Here is a 17,965-nt window from a genome sequence, read left to right on the forward strand (position 1 = left end):
TCAGGCAGCCTAAAAATGTAACTCTTATTATGAAATTATGGTGACATGCTCTCCAAAAATTCCAGCAGTAACCATGGCAAAAAGGACCCTATAATAATGTTGACTCAAAGCCTGTGGCTTAGGTGACTGCATGAGATCAGAATTAGGAGTAGAGTAAGGTGTGTCCCTAGAACTACTAGTCCCAGTGGACTCTACTGAAACTCTACACTTGTGTCCTACATACCTAGTATTTTGTGAATTTCTATTGCTAGTTCTGCCTAATTCTACCATCACTATAACCAGGCCACATCCAAGACAACCCCCCCGAGGCCATCTGTTGTGTAATCTCCAAGGTATCCTGCAGCTTGCTTGACACCTTGGTCCAACTTCCACCAACAACCTAAGGAAAAACATATCCTGACAACACACTCCCACTCATGATCAAGTCCCAGGTTCCATCCCAGGACTTGACCCCAAGAAGGCCAATGCAGAAAAGAAGAATTGCAAGTAATAGAAAAACCAGAAACAGATGAATGTGTCACACTGGATCCCAGAAGACCCTCTGCTGTCCTTGTCATTGGAAGAAGATGTTACTTGCTAACTGACAGCAGTGGCTAAGAAAGCAAATAGAATGTTAGGTATTATTAGGAAAGGAATGGAAAACAAAAAGGAGGACATTATAATGCCTTTGTATCGCTCCATGGTGTGACCGCACCTTGAATACTGTGTGTAATTCTGGTCACCACATCTCAAAAAAGATATAGTGGAATTAGAAAAGGTACAGAAAATGGCAACAAAAATGATAAAGGAGATGGGATGACTTCCCTATGAGGAAAGATTAAAGCGGATAGGGCTCTTCAGCTTGGAGAAAAGACAGCTCAGGTGAAATATGATAGAGGTCTATAAAATAATGAGTGGAGTGGAATGGGTAGACTTGAATAACTTGTTTACTCTTTCCAAAAATACTAGGACTAGGGGGCACACAATGAAGTTACAAAGTAGTAAATTTAAAACAAATCACAGAAAATATTTCTTGACTCAACGTGTAATTAAACCCTGAAATTCATTGCAAGAGAATGTGGTAAAATCAGTTAGGTTAATGGGGTTTAAAAAAGGTTTGGATAGCTTCCTAAAAAAAAAAGTCCATAAACCATTATTAAGATGGACTTGGGGAAAATCCATTGCTTATTTCTAGGATAAGCAGCATAAAATCTACTGTTTTTGGATCTTGCCAGGTACTTGTAACCTGGATTGACCACTGTTGGAAACAGGACTCTGGGCTACTTTGTAGCTTCATTGTGTGCCCCCTAGTCCTAGTATTTTTGGAAAGAGTAAATGAGTGATTCACGTCTACTCGTTGCACTCCACTCATTATTTTATAGACCTCTATCATATCTCTCCAAGCAGAAGATCCCTAGCTGCTTTAGTCTTTCCTCATAAGGAAGTCATACCATCTTCTTTATCTTTTTCGTCACCCTTCTCTGTACCTTTTTAAAATCAACTATATCTTTTTTGAGAAGCGGTGAACAGAATTGCACACAGTATTCAAGGTGCAGTCACACCATGGAGTGATACAAAGGCATTATAAAGTCTTCATTTTTGTTTTCCACTCCTTTCCTAATAACACCTAACAGTACTACTGAGAGAGCTGAACCTTGTGGTACACCGCATGTGATTGAGAAGCTAGTGGAAACTTTGTCCTGTACTTTGACATGAAATCTTCTCTGCAAGTATGAGAGAAACTAGGACTTGTCCACCAATGCTAAAATCTGACAACTTGTTAAGTAGGAGCTGAAGGTCAATAGTGTCAAAAACTGATGCAATATTGAGTGTGACAGTGCAGAAATTAATGTACTGGTCCATTCCAATCCTTAATTCATCCAGCATTGATAGCAGCAAAAATTCTACACTATGGTTTGGTCAAAAGCCATATTGAAAGTCATTTAATAAATTATTTTCTTCCACAAACTCCATCAGTTGGTGTAAGTTTTTTTCAATGATTTTTGCTATGAACAGTATGACTCAAATTGGTCTGTAGTTATTAATTATGCTTACATCAAGTGAAGATTTTTTTAGCAATAGTTTAACAGTCACCTCTTTAAGCAAGTCCACCAATATACCTTCCTGCAGAGATTCATTGACTAGATTTTTCATAAAGGGAACAATTATCTCTGGTATTGATCTAAATATTATCGAGGAGCAGAGATCTATCTGAGCTCTTGTGGGCATAGGCGCTGACTCCGTGGGTGATGTGTGTGCTCGAGCATCCCCAATATTTTAACCTGCCGGAAGTTTAAAACTCATCTTTCTTACCTCGGGTCCCAGCAGGCTGTAGTGAAAGGCAAACAGGCTCGGCACTTCAGCCTTCCCTTCTCTCTCAGCTCTGGTCCAGCCCTCATTTCCTGTTTCCGGAAGGGTGGAACCAGAGCTGAGAGAGAAGGGAAGGCTGAAGTGCTGAGCCTGCTCACCTTTCGCTGCTGCCACCGGGACCTCAGGTAAGAAAAATGAGTTTCAAATTCTGGGCGGCAGGAAGGCGAGGAGTGGTTGGAGGACTCTTGTGGGAGAAGAGTTCGGGCTGGGGTTGGGACTGGCACTCGGAGGAGAGGGAGGGGGCCTGGCACTCGGAGGAAAGGGAGGGGGCCTGGCACTCGGAGGAGAGGGAGGGGGCCTGACACTCAGAGGAGAGGGTGGGGGGGCCTGGAACTCAGAGGAGAGGGGCCTGGAACTTGGAGGAGAGGGAGGAGGGTCTGGAACCCGGAGGAGATGGGAGGGAGGGGGAGGGGGAAATGCACCACCTGTAAAAAAAAAAAAATTCAGCACCCCCGATCATTTTGAAAATTTGGCTCCTATGCTGGTGGGTGATAGGCTCTTCACTAGTTTCTCTATCATGTTGTCATTTACCATGTGAAATGAATTCCAAGTATTCTCCGCTACTTCCTCATATGATGCTGGCATAACTAGATTATGAGCTTCTGAGTTTGGCATTTTGGTATTGTTTCTGATGTAGCCAAATTGCATAATCCTGGGGATCAATATTTTGTTCCAATCCATCTTTCTTTCCCTCGATTAAGTAGTTCACTGTATGAAATAATTTTCTGGGTTATTTAGGGGAGCTTTAATCTTATCTTTGAAGTATGTATTCCTTTCTTCTTCCCATAACCACTTATATGCAACTATTTTAATCTTATATATCTCCAGGTTATCATTTGTTTTTGCTTTTTTCCATATTCTCTCTGTAGCTCTTAGATCTTTTCTTGCTTGTTTTAGTTTTGGTGTGAACCAACAGGTCTCTCTTGAGCTGTTAAATTTTACCATTTTTTTTTTTTGGTGCTACATGATCTGAGGCCTCTGTTACTGATTTTGGCCAATGATCAACCATATCAGTTTAACTCTTGTCTGTAATACCTGAGAATTTATCTGCTAGACAGGCTTTTAGGTCTGCCAGCACGAAGTTGGACCTTGTCTGTAGCGTTTTGACTTCTCTGACTTTTTACTATTTAAATGTTTTATTGAAAATTTGAACAATATTAAAGTATGATCAGACTATGCAATTTCTTGAACAACAGGGTAAACAATCAGGGATTAAAATAAAGCAGGTGATAAATAGAATAGATCTAACACATGACCTGCTGAGTGTATAGAGTCTTTCACAATTTGTCTAAATTGAAATTGATTTAATATTAGTTTCCATGATCTTTGTTGTAGCGATAACTCATCGATAGACAGTTCACCTGGTATATTAAAATCACCTAGTATGCATACCTTCTAGAGATAAATAGGTAAAGTCGATAGAAATTCTAAGAATGGTGGACAATTTCCTGGTGGACAATAGAATAAGGAAAAGGCTATAGATGTGCATTCTATAACTAGGAATTCTGCAAATTCGGATGATTCTGCATCAAGAGGTTTAAGTGACAGTGTTTGTTTGTTTTTTTAAATATTACTCCTCCTCCACCTCCTCCTCCTCCTCCTCTTTTGTACAATCTGCATGACCATTCCCATTTATATTCTTTAGGGTAGCATTGTCTTACTACTACTAAGTCTGATTTTAAAAGTCATAATTCTATAACACAAAACACATCAAAGTTATGCTGAACAATTAGGTCGTGTACCATTATAGTCTTATTACAGACAGATCTAGCATTTAGTAGGCCTACTTTCAAGCCTGAAGGTTTATGTACGTGAATATTCATGATTTTCAAAGCTTGCATGACACCGGATTTTTTTTTTTTGCGATGTTTACATAGGTTAGAAAGAGACCCATAACAGCCTCTGTTTGAGATTACCTCAATAGGCCTATAAAAACACATCTTGAAAAATAGAAGAAGAACAAAAGAAAAGTATGCTGATCTCCTGAGTAGAGAGAGCCTGTCACGAGGGACAGCAGAACAGTGGGTTCAACAGGATCATTCTATATAAACTAAATAAATCCAAAGGGAAAAAAAACACTATAAAATATACTTAACGAGCAATTTTTAGTTTTATGCACCACAAGAGAAAAAAACAAGTCTGATCAGTAGTCTTGTAACAAGCTTGCAACGATGTCATCATGCACTCAAGTTGACATTAGGTTTTGCTAGTCTAGTCTGTTCCAGGGGTAGGCATGTGAAAGGCTCCACTGACTTGTGGCTTGGTTGTTGGAGAGGATTCTTGGTACCTTCTTTGCTCTGAGCTCTCCTTCTAAGGAGATGATGCACAGCTGTGTCTGGGGTGTCTCACATTGGGCTCCAATCTGTCCTTCCCGGCAGCAGGGTGCTGCCTCCAGTAGTTCTCCTTTCATCTGGTGGCCCCCATTGAGTCAGTTATCTGCGGTCGAGTAGTTGGATTGCCGGTCAGGGACACCAGGTGGGAACCTGCTGCCTGCGCCCTGCCACCACCTTTGTGATGTGCAGAGCGATCCAGTGCCTCTGGTTCTCCTCCTACACCACATGTGGAGGTTGTTTGCTGGTATGGTGATGGCACGACTCTCAGCATTTTCTCCGTCTCTGATTGGCCAACCCACCTTCTAATCTGATGCCCTGTGTTCCTGTTGGCCAGTTGAGCTGGGGGAGAGCTGGCTTGTTTGTTCCAGTGTACTTGGCTTGCCTACTCTCAGTACGGGGAAGGTGCTGTGTTCGTCTTTCTCTCCGTCCCGTCCCTCAAGTGTCGTGGGGGAAAAAAAAGGTGCTGCGCTTGGCATCCTGCTCTAACCAGCCTTTGGAGCACATCCTGCATAGCTCCTGGCTTCGGATCCAGTCATTATTCCCTCCTTAGACAGTCTGTTGCTGCCAAGCAACAGCCCTGTTGTCTGATGAGTTTGCTGGGCATTGTGATTCTGCGCTCGGCGTCCTGATTCATTTTGCCTTTGGAGCACATCCCTCACAGCTCCTAGCTTTCAGTTCCGATCAATAGCCCCGACCTGCCTTTAGATTGCATCTCGCACAGCTCATGGCTTTCGGTTCAGAGCAACAGCCCCATGGTCTGGTGCGGGATTGCTGGGCGGTGTAGCACTGTGCTCAGCATCTTGCTCCAACCCACTTTTGCAATGCATCCCGTGCAGCTCCCAGCATTCGGTTTTGATCTGTCTTCCCACCTATCGCCACCTGGGGCTGCCAAGTAGCAGCCCCATGGTCTGGTGGGTCAGCTGGATGATGTGGGTCAGCTGGGCAGTGTGTGTGAGCCGAGCTCACTCACTGACCTCCATCTTGGTTGGTCATCTTGCTTTTGAATTCTTGTTTTATGCTCTAATTTTATTTTTATTTGTAATTGTTTATATGTCTGGGGTTATTTTGAGCTATAAACTGCTTTGATATATTTTAGCTGTCAATTGTTATGAAATAAATAAATATAAAACATTTAAACTTACCTATCTGGAGTCCTAGAAGAAACATCACGTCCAACAATCTATACTTCAACCATATTGAAGTGCCAGTAATAATCCTCTGGCTGCCATTCTTATAGCCAGCATGTTAATATTTTTCCTCATACTCCTAGGTGGCAGTGAAACCATCTACAGTGAGAAAACAGCTGCACAGGTTAAATCTTAGGGGAGCAGATAAGTCGGTCTTTTCCCTCTCTTATCTCAGCAGTCCATAGATGAGCAGCAGCTGAAAGCCAGAATAGACATCCAATTCCCTGGAAGTCTGGGACCTGTCCAAGCTGTTCTCACAAAGTATTTGCATGCATAGACACTCAATAACAGGCACTAAAAAAAATAAATAAATAAAAACAAAGTATTTGTTAAGCTGCCTAATTGCTTTATTTTAGCCATTTGTTATCATTTATAAAACACAATAAAAATATTGGAACTAAAAAAAAAACAAAACAAAGTATAAGTAGGCTTTGTAAGATGTGGAGGGGCATTTTCGAAAGAACGCCCAAGTTAAAATTGGGATATCCTGCTCAAAATGTCCCAAAACCAACATCTATCTCACAGCAATTTTTGAACAGGAAAAACATTGGGATGTCCTGTTCAAAAGTATGTGAGAAGGACATTCTTGCACTGAAAACATCCAAAATGAACAGCCATTTTCCAAACTGAATTGTCCAAAATATGAACACCAAAAAAGCAGGCACAAAAATGACCTTCTGGCATCTATTATTTTACTTATTTATTTATTAGGATTTATTTACCGCCTTTCTGAAGGAATTCACTCAAGGCGATGTACAGTAAGACTAGATCAAACATGAAAAATAGGCAATTACAGCAGTAAAAGTATTCAAGTAACAATACAAAGTATGGCTGATGGTATACTACTTGCAATGACTACACAATACGTAATAGAACATTATAATTGGTAGTGAAGGGTAAGGCAAAGTTATAACATATAGATGAGTAAGAAAGTAGTAAGAATTAGAAAGTAAGGTGACTGATTTGAAGAAAGTTGCACATGAGGTCATAGAGATGGTTAAATATCATCTCAGCTGGGGTAGGAGTGGATAAACATGTCCCGTTGCAGTATGTGCAGCCCGAGTCAATCCTTGTGTGTGTGAGTGAGACTAACAAGTTAGTTACTTCTTCCATTACATTCTTCCATTTGTACAAAAAAGGCCACACAGACCTGCAGAGCAGAGGGGAAGCCTAGTGGTCATTGCAGTTGACGTTAAACAATGGAACCCAGGTACAAATCTCACCTTAATTCCTTTATATGTTTTTGTGAGTCCAGGAACAGGTAAAGACCTACTGTAGCTAAAGGTATTGTATTTATTTTTGTTACATTTGTACCCCGTGCTTTCCCACTCATGGCAGGCTCAATGCAGCTTACGTGGGGCAATGGAGGGTTAAGTGATTTGCCCAGAGCCACAAGGAGCTGCCTGTGCCTGAAGTGGGAATTGAACTCAGTTCCTCAGGACCAAAGTCCACCACCCTAACCACTAGGCCACTCCTCCACTACACCAGCCATCATGCTTGCAGATGTCTTATAAATTCAGGTACAGTACTTATTTCCATGTGCCAGAAGGGCTCACATATTTGTACAGAAATAAAGAGTTAAAGTGGGAGTTACAACTGGGTCCACTTGTTCAAAGTCCACTGCACTGACCACTAGGCTACTCCTTAAATTTTCTTGCTGCTTCATTAGGAATGACCATAATACCTGAAGCTGTCATAGAGCCTGGTATATACTGTCAGTTTCACTTCTTAGGTGGATGGGAGGGGGGCCAGTAACCACTGGGAGAAGAAGGAAGGGCCATGCCTTCATCCCTCCCGTGGACAGGTGCTCAAACAGAGCACATTTTTTGTATCCTGGATGTGATTGAAACAGGTCTAGGTAAAAACATCCTTCTTTTTAGACTTGGATTCTTCATCCCGTTCCATTATCGCTGAAAGGTGCCCTAATTTTGGGACCACCCTAGTCCCATTCAAAGCACAACTCCAACATGCCCCCTTGCTATTTGGATAGACTGCAGTATAAAACATCTAAGTTCTTCCTTATGAAAACCACAATTTGGATGTCCATCAGCTTCAAAAATGAGCTCCATAGATTGTTTACCATTCTTCTACAGCAAAGCCGGGAGGAGCACAAAAAGAAAACCAGAAACCTCTTAAACTGTTTCAGTTTGGACTGGATTTGGAAATTAACTTGGTTAATGAACAATTTTCATGTTTTTTGGATTTACCTAATTAAAGTAAGCATTGATACGACAAAATTTAATTCCTGTAAAGTATAAATGTATAGAAATAAAATACTATAATTACAAAGGCATATGTGTCTTCAATAATGACAAATGTCCTTAGAATTGTTTCAGCCCAAACTCCCGAACATGGACGCTGACTGTGAATCACCACAAATATTAATGGCACCAGTATAATGAGTTTTGAATGTTCCTACCTTGCCTTCTTTAGGTACTATTAGAAAGTTCCCTCCCTTTTTAATGAAAATGGTAGAAAACACTTTAAAATGTTGTTCCCACGTTAAAGCTGCTCCCAGACTTAGGGGACTTTTTACCAAACTACAGTAAAAAAAATGGAATTTGCAGATCCTTACACAGGTCATTCTTGCACACTAAGGCCATTTTTACTGCAGGGGTAAAACAGCCAATTTTTCAATTTTCCCCATTAATGGCCATGATCTAAATTTCAGCCCCTACCACCACCCATTATGTAGGCAGTAAGGACTCATGCACTACCATACATTAATCGGTTAGCACACAGCAATGTAGCTGCATTAACCGATTAGCGCAGAACACAGCCAACACTGTTCCCTCTAAGCTGAGTGGGATTCTTCCTCCTATACTCCTACCAATGGGGGGGGGGTGATGTTTTACTATTAAATTTTCAATAGAGAGACAGGCAAACTCTGCAAGATTCCAGGGAATCTGCCTTTTCTTAGTGATATAAAAAAAAAAACAATACTGAAGCACCACCCTCACTGGCATCAATGCAGTGGGAGAACAGAGTAAAGGATGCAAATTATCTGCATTAACTTCAAAGCATTCAATTCTGGTTGCCATATCTCAAGAAAGATATAGTGGAATTAGAAAAGGTACAAAGAAGAGCAACCAAAATTATAGAGGGGATGGAACTGCTCCCATATGAGGAAAGGCTAAAGAGGTTACGGCTCTTCAGCTTGGAAAAGAGGCAGCTGAGGGGAGATATGATTGAGGTCTACAAAATCCTGAGTGGTGTTGAGCGGGTGGAGGTGAATCGATTTTTCACTCATTCAAAAAGTACAAAGACCAGGGGACACTCAATGAAATTGCATGGAACTCTGTAACTCATTGCAGGAGGATATGGTAATGGTGGTTAGCGTATCTGGGTTTAACCCTAGAACGCATATTGGGGGCCTTTTAGGCCCCCATGCTTACATTTTTGCTATTATCTGCAAAATTACTTTAGTTAGAATTTTGAAACTCAAGGTATTCCTCAAGTATGTCATTGTTGATAATATCCAGTTGTTCATATAATTTTTTTTCATAGGCATTATGGTGTAACAATGCTTGTTTGGTGAAAACTACATCTGTACGAATTGGGGGCCTTTTAGGCCCCCGCTGTTTTTATCATGTTCTCAGAAGTGTTTGTGTCTCAAGTTACTTTATTTGTACTCAGTAATGCTGGTGGAGGGGCCAGGGTGTGGATAATAACATGTGAGGATGTCATGTGATTTTTGGAGGGAGTGATAAGGCCATGACATCACCTCAGGTCCTCTGAACACTGAGGACAGTATACAATGTGAGCTAATTGCTGAAGGACCTATGATAAGATAAGCTGTTGAGAGGAAATCTGTTTCATTTTCTAACATCTAGTCAGCAATGGCACAGTCTTCCTCCAAGTGTCTGACTGACCAAGAGATTGAAGCGATTATGTTTCAAAGCGATGATGAAAGTGAACTATCTTTGTCTGATGAAGAATATCTGCCACCAGCTAATCAAACATCCTCATCCAGTGATTCTTCTGATGATGAAGAAGTGAATCTAGTGGATCCTCAAGAAGTGATAAGTAGAACATCCAAAACGAATGTTTTTTGGGACAGTAATCCTACATTAGTCGGACGTACTCCAATACACAATATTGTGAGACAGGCTCAAGGAGCTGTGGGAAGTCCAAGTTACTTTACCCCTAAAGATGTATTCTGTACTTATTTTTCTGACAATATTGCAGAAGAGGTCCTATTATGTTCAAACCTAGAAGGAAGATGTATCGCTTCAGCAAAAAATAAGTCCTGGAAAAATATCTCAAAAGAGGAACTTTATGCATATATTGGACTTTTCCTGCTGGCAGGGAGTCAAAAATCGTATGATGTCCCAATACGAGAATTATTTCTGGACCCACTTTCTGATCCACACTATAAGGCGACAATGTCAGTGGGCAGATATGAGGAAATTAGAAGGATCATTCGCTTTGATGATAAGCGAACTCGTGCAGCGAGGTTTGAAACAGACAAATTAGCCCCTATCAGTTATATCTGGAACATATTTATCAAAAATTGCACAAAACTTTACAATCCTAGTACTAATGTTACTGTAGATGAGCAACTTGTACCGTTCAGAGGACGCTGCAAATTCATACAATACATGCCCAGCAAGCCAGCCAAGTACGGTATAAAAATCTTCTGGATGTGTGATTCTGCAAATTATTATGGCATAAATGGCGTAATCTACTGTGGCAAAGAGGTTGGTGCACCAGTACAGAAGGATCTGGGGTCTGAAATAGTCAAAACTCTTGCTGTTCCAATATTCAATTCAGGTAGAAACATCACCATGGACAATTATTTCACCAATGTTGAACTAGGCAATTTTCTGCTTGCAAAAGCTATTACACTTGTTGGTACTATAAAGCAAAACAGACGAGAAATTCCAGCAGCACTCAAACACAATCGTCAGCGAGCACTTTATGAGAGTGTCTTTGGATTCAATAACAAAGCGACTTTGGTATCTTACAAGGCAAAGAAGGAGAAATCTGTAATTTTACTCAGTACCATGCATCACGATTGCAGTGTTGACAGCAATAACCAAAAATTGAAACCAGAAATCATCCTGCATTACAATGCAACAAAAGGAGGTGTAGATAAAATGGATGAGATGGTGGGAGAATATTCGTGTAAGAGGCAAACAAAACGATGGCCTGTAGTACTATTTTCAAATATGCTTGATGTAGCAGCCCTAAATTCATTCATTATTTATACAGAAACTCATCCTGAATTTCATGCACAGAGGAAGGACAGGAGACGCTTATTCTTGAAGGACCTTTGTCATGAACTTGTAATACCTCACATGATAGAGCGAAGCGACTTGAAATGCTTGCCAAAGAAAACTAAAGAAGCAATGAAACGGTGTGGCGTACAGTTTCAGATTACTCCAGAGCCAGGAGAAAGAAAACGAAAGCGTTGTTTCATGTGTCCAAGAAACAAAGAGAGGAAAACTGAGCGATATTGTTCCACTTGTAAGGAAACTGTTTGCAAAGAACACTCTTCTGAAAAAATAACATGTCAGAATTGTTTGGAAGACTAATATAATAGAAAAGAAAGTTAGAATAAAAATGTAGCTGCAGCTAATTTGCTATAGATTTCTATGCATTTTTGTGTGTTTTCATGTCTTTGAGTGAAATTTGGGAAAAAAAAGATTTTTTGGTGTTTTCTGTGAAAAATTATAATTAAAATGTTGTCCACTATTCATATTTTATTGAGCAATTTTGAAATAAACTTGTGAAAGTTATTTAAGTGTGTTTTTCTACATTATGTGCATGGGGGCCTAAAAGGCCCCCATGACGTTAATATGTATATTTTTAACGTCATGCGTTCTAGGGTTAAAAAAGGTTTATACAAGTTCCTGGAGGAAAAGTCCATAGTCTGTTATTGAGATGGACATGGGGGAAGCCACTGCTTTGCCCTGGGATTGGTAGAATGGAATGTTGCTACTAATTGGGTTTCTTGCGACCTGGATTGGCCACTGGTGGAAGCAGGATACTGTGTTTTGTAGTTTTAGAAACTCTGGAGAGCGGTAGGCCAGGTGGTAATATTTCAAAATATTTATAGAGACATGAATAGTTCTGGATATAAAAACAGAAAGGCAATCGATCCACAAGCTCCAAGATGGAAAAGATAAAAGCAGATCAGTAATAGGTATATATGGACTTTTATTCATGCAAATAGCAATCTCCTTGCATCGCCCGACACTGGCCGTGTTTCGCCCAAAAAGGGCTGCCTCAGGGGCTATCTTGTGGATTTTACTGGCAAACAAATATGTAGTATATAATATATCTCGCGTCAAATGTATGTTTAAATTTATAGGGGAAAAGCCTCAATCCCGGCGTGCGCTCCTTGTGTTGTTAAACAACGTAAGGGAGCACCGCCCGATCATCACTGGCTAAAAAACCCCTGTTTAAGTAACCCACTTCTGTTTCCTATTTTTCAAAACAACTTAGATTGATGGTTACTTAGCTTCACTGCTGAAACTCTCTTAAGCAGTAAACCGGAACACAGTCGTCTGAACCCAATCCACGGCCCGACTCAGCCCAAGTTTCGCCTTCTTCCTCAGGGTCCGTGGGTCAATCAGCTGTGTTTCAATCGGCTTTTCGCTTTTCTCAATTGAAACACAGCTGATTGACCCACGGACCCTGAGGAAGAAGGCGAAACTTGGGCTGAGTCGGGCCGTGGATTGGGTTCAGACAACTGTGTTCCGGTTTACTGCTTAAGAGAGTTTCAGCAGTGAAGCTAAGTAACCATCAATCTAAGTTGTTTTGAAAAATAGGAAACAGAAGTGGGTTACTTAAACAGGGGTTTTTTAGCCAGTGATGATCGGGCGGTGCTCCCTTACGTTGTTTAACAACACAAGGAGCGCACGCCGGGATTGAGGCTTTTCCCCTATAAATTTAAACATACATTTGACGCGAGATATATTATATAGGAGTCTTCATTTAGATGATTGTTGATTGTTTTGACTGCCTATAGCTCCAATATTGATTAGTAGAAACAAATATGTAGGACATCAGCAAACTGTTGACAGTGTCCACATTGAAAAAAACCAGCACAGATACTATTGCAGAAGTGAAGTCATTGTAACTGGTAGAGTGGTGTATACAAACTCCTCTCATTATCACTGTCAACAGTGTCAGGTGATGCAAGGAGATTGCTATTTGCATGAATAAAAGTCCATATATACCTATTACTGATCTGCTTTTATCTTTTCCATCTTACTTCTGGATATATACCTGGAATACAATGGAACCAGAGGGTCTCAACAAAGAAGTGTAGTGGTGGGCTTATTTATAAAATTACTCTTTAATGGTCTTCTTCTAAAAGCATGCCCCTTTAAATCTTCCCAGGTCAGTGATGTGCTTCCTATAAATTTAATGTGAAGCCGTTCTGACTTCCAGATCTGTCATAGTGTTTGGTCTTTCATGAGAAGCTATGAAAAAGGTAGTATGCTCTTCCTGACTCGAGCCAAGAAATTTTGAATAACAATATAGTCTATTGAGAGTTTTTTCAGAGTTTTAAAGTCTGTTTAAATATGAACAATTAATGTCTTACTGCTACATTGATTTTCAGGGACTTCTCACTGCTGTGTGTAAAATCTGAGTTGGGTTCCTTGAAACAGCGACACTGTGAAACATAGTCCATGTCAGGGCCCAAGCATTCTGACTTACAAAGCTAAGTGAAATTTTTATTCACTAGATGGTTCACTTGCACATTATGGAACAAAAAAATCTTAAATAATGTGCAATAATTAGTTGCCTAATGACACAATAAGACCTCAGTCTGTGACAGTCCACTTGTGAATCTATGAGCACATTATAAATATTTAAACATTTTTGAGTGCATTTTAAGGTTAAAAGGAAAGAATCGGTTGATTGGTATTCATGTGGATTTTTTTTTTTATTACATTGTGGACTTTCCCATGAATTTAATCAATTTTCTCCTTTTATGTGTGATGGTTTTTCTTGACTCTACCACAACAAGCAGAGCCTGCGATACCTTGCATGCTGGGTACTGTCATATACACACATTATGAGCATTACTTGCAAGAAAAAGCCCGACCAGTTTGACCCAATGCTCTGCTACTTGGAAACCATCATTGGCATCTATTAGGATCATGAAGGCTATCCCTGGCTTGGCTACGACAAACACTTTAGGAACAAGATGGAATCTAACCCAAACATGGCCTGGAACATGGGCGATGGAGGTCTTTGGCTTTTCAATATATTTATATGGAGTGGGGGGGGGGGGGGTTCCTGCACATCGTTCCTTTCAGAAAGCATTGATGCCAGGACCCAAGATGGGGAAGCCTTCCACACTATCACAAAAGATGTGCTGGCAATACAACAAGGTGTCTGTTCCATTCTGGACTGCAAGTTCAAGCACCTGTATGCTATCTGCAGGGTTCCACATCCTCTTCCTTGTGCACAAAGAAAACCTCATCAAAAAAGGAGATACCATCAAGACGTGACATTTTCTTCAGAGTTTCTACCCCTAAGCTTTCAAGCCATGCTCCCCTGGTTGCAACGACAACCTGAGAAGGACAATACATAACTGCTTCTCCACAGCTTCACATCAAGCTTTATCATCCCATCCCATTTCACAGACCTCTTCTATGAGCTCCATCACTCGGAAGTACCTACTGTTGATCCACATTGCCTGATCCCTCCTTCACGAATACGTTCATGTCTCTCCTCTCATGGCAGTGCTGAAGAGGGAACAGGGAAAATTTCACCTCACACACACCCTCTCACATACCATTGGACAGTCAGTCAAATTTATCCCAGAGATCGCTAGCTCTGTGCAGTATATATTATTCTACACTGCCTTGGACATCGTGTGAGCTGCTGCCACTGGGGCCCTTATGGCCAAGGTAGATATTGAGTCTGCATTTTCTCTGCTCCCCATTAAAACAAAATACTTCCCACTGTTAGGCTTTGGCTATAGCACCAATTCATCTTCAACAAGTGTATGCTAATAGGTTGTGCAGTATCCTGCAGCCTTTTTGAGACCTTCAGTTCCTTCTTGCATTGGCTGATGTCCATGTGTGCATCTAGAAAAACCATCGTCCGCTACCTGGACAACCTCTTCATGGGACCACATGACTCCAGGGTATGCAGAGAGCTCATAGATGTCTTCTCAGCACAGTGGCCTAGGAATTCAGGATTCCCATTGCATGCAATAAGACTGCCAGGCCTTGCCAAGTAATTACCTTTCTTGGAATTTAAATTGACTCAAAAGCCATGGCCACCTGCCTGAAGACAAGTTATGAGACCTAAAGCAAAAAATTGCTGCTGCCGTGGCAGCTTCCAAGCTCACTCTGCACCACACTCCCTCATTGTCTCACTCAATTTCACCTGTCGCATTACTCCAATGGGTAGGATATTTGCTCAAAGAGTGTTGGCTGTTACTGCAGGGATGACATGCAAGCACCACCACATACATGTCACACTTCCCATGAAGCATGGCCTTCGCATTTGGCTTCACCTCTGAAGCAACTTCAACAGCCTAGCCATGATCCAGTTAGAACTAGTATCAAGCGTGGATCTCAACATTTTTAAAAACACTGCTGGGGCAGTGGGATGCAGTGCACACTGTGACAGGGCCTGGTTTGCCATGCCTTGGCCTCAGCAGTTGATTGAGTCTGGGCTCACCAAGAACATCACTTTCCTTGAACTATTCCCCATAGTATCTGCTTTACATGTCTGGGTGATAGACTGGCAAACAAAAAAGTAATTTTTTGGTCAATTAATTCAGTAGTAGTAGAGACCATTAATAAGCAGATGGTACATTGCCCATGGGTTATTGAGCTCATCCAAGGTTTTGTGTTGTGCTGCCTACAATTCAACTTGACAGCCTGGGCCAAAACACGTGAAGAATTATATACTAGATGCCCTCTCACATCTTCAATTTCCCCTTTTCCAACAGCTTGCACCACTGGCAGACAAGGAGTACATGCCAATTCTCAAAGACCTGTGACAATTAAGAGAGACATGGCAGACTTGCTGATCTTCAGTGCCTTAGCGGCCTCCATATGACTTGATTATTGGAAAACCTTTGAACATGTCTGTGATTACTTGTTGTAACAAGGATGGGAATATGGACTGGTCCGTGATCATCTCCTTCCATACTTCATCAAAGATGCATTCAACATGTGAGTTGCCAGAGTGGTGGTATGATCACACATTACACACTTTGCATTATTTGCCAAACTTCATGGATGGGGCAAACCATGAGTCAGTTTCCTGATACAGACTCTCCTGAGAGGATGGGTCAGATGCACCCCAACCACGCCTGATTCCTGGCACCCCATCACCCATGAGCGTTTGCAAGGGGCTGATTCCAGATTATGGTCCCAAGGCTTAAAGAAAGTAAACCACCAGACTGGACTGTAGATAGAACACCTTGATGGGGGCAAGATCTGGCATGAGTGGGCCACCCTTTGCATTCCAGGAAACTACCACCCAGACATGGTGCATCTTTCGAACATTACAGAGGACTTACTCATCAATTACTTCCAAGAGGCTTTGGAGAGATATTTCTGATACCAACATCACTGGGGGGTCTGCCCTAGTTTCAAAATAGGGATTTGGGGAGGACCCAAGTCTAGAAGCATCCAGAAGGGCAAGAACAGAAGAAATAGTGTTCGGGTGCATGAGATGAGGACCTGTGAAGTTGGTGAACACATTGGTAAGAGACTGACCACCAAGCTGACATTCACGGCAGGTGAGCTGCTAGACCGGGTCCTCAACCAGAAAAGCAGATATACACTATGGTGTAGCTGAAAAGGGGCATATGGTAGGTTGCTGCATGGAATGGTGAATCAGGATCCCTAGATGGAAAGACAAGGCAAAGAGAACCCAATAGGTACGCTGAACTCAAGGCTCAGGTGCTTCCTAGGATGTTTTCTTCACAATTGTGCATTAATAAAACTGTATCCGTGCATTCCCACATCTGCCTCTGATCCAGTCATTGAGTGTCCTGTGTGTGAGATGGGGTGAAAGTGTGTGCTGCCTGCCTATGTCAACACCTCCTCTGAGGCAAGTGTGTCAGCCATCTTCATGTTTGGACCTGGAGTGTCAACCAGCGGCTGAGTCAGCAATTGTGCTTAACTCTGTGGTAAGAAAAGATGAGCAGTAGAACACAGCAAAGGGAAAATATTTTTGAGGCAACCAGCACTAACAGAAAGATGAAATGAGCAATAATTGCTAAATAATACCTAATTGCTCAATACAGTGAAGGCACCAATTTACATTAATAAAATACTTTTCATAAGTGCAAGCAGGATCCCAACATATTTTCTTATGACAGCAGTTTAGAAACATACATAGAAGGTAGTTATACCTCAATGACACGTTAGCTTTTGATAGGGGAAAAGATCATTTCTATCATTATTATGATTATTATCTAATTACACCTGGATAATTTGCGTGACAGTGAAAGAGTGACTTAATCATATGGAAAGTCATTACTAGAGCAGCAATTAGAATCTTTGACCAGCTATTGTGACTCATTATTCCACTCTCTTAACACTCCATATGCTCCATATTAAAGGATATACTAATGGTGTTGCTTACCTCAAAGTACTATACTTCCAACACAATCTGGTCCAAAGTTAAAGCAATTTCTCTCCTCTAACAGTTTCAGGTTTTTTATTCTTGATATGCCACCACTGAGTACATACTATCACAGAGGGTTAAAGAGAAGAAGGGATTCTTTTCTTATCCCAGAAATCATTCATTTATTTCCTTCTCTCCCTTTCAGGTCTGTCTTTATCTGGGTTTCTTGTCATTAGCAATTGTAAACTGCTTTGAAGTCTTATGATGAAATACTATAAATCAAGTTACCTGAATGGATGAATGAATAAAAGGAGGTTCATGAACAAACATTTAGAGCAGGGGTTCTCAACCTGATCCTCAGGAAACACCCAGCCAGTCAAGTTTTCAGAGTATCTGCAATGAATATGCATGAGAGAAATTTGCATGTACTACCTCCATTACCTGCAAGTTTATCTCATATATATTTACTGTGAGCATTCTGAAAACCTGACCGGCTGGATGTGCCCCAAGAGCTGGATTGAGAACCACTGATTTAGA

This window comes from Microcaecilia unicolor, chromosome 1 (assembly GCF_901765095.1).
Source record: "Microcaecilia unicolor chromosome 1, aMicUni1.1, whole genome shotgun sequence".
Taxonomy (NCBI): Eukaryota; Metazoa; Chordata; class Amphibia; order Gymnophiona; family Siphonopidae; genus Microcaecilia; species Microcaecilia unicolor.